The sequence below is a fragment of the Penaeus monodon genome, chromosome 24 (assembly GCF_015228065.2).
Source record: "Penaeus monodon isolate SGIC_2016 chromosome 24, NSTDA_Pmon_1, whole genome shotgun sequence".
NCBI lineage: Eukaryota > Metazoa > Arthropoda > Malacostraca > Decapoda > Penaeidae > Penaeus > Penaeus monodon.
In genome coordinates, this window is record NC_051409.1 from 18070299 (window position 1) to 18070650 (window position 352).

Sequence of the window (352 nt, forward strand, 5' to 3'; positions counted from 1 at the left end):
ATTGGCTCACTCAAGCTTTGATTAAACCTTCAGGGATGGCATCGAGGACAATCACCCAAAGGAGTCGTATGCGGTGTTTTTCCCTTTGCACACTCCCTTAACCACAAGATCAACCTGTTTTGTGTCATGGTAAGTTTCTTGCATCAGTTTATTAATTATTGTTGTCTCTCTTCTCTCCTTTGCCTGGAACTGGCAGAGTCCAGAAAAGCACACGTCATCTGGGTTCGTCCATTGGTGTCTTCAGCAGCTGTTACTATCATTTGAACGATGGGGAGGGCCATTTCGCTCCTTACAACTTCCACTCATGTTGTTGATGTTATTTGTGAATCATCACTTTGACATTGTTGCTGTG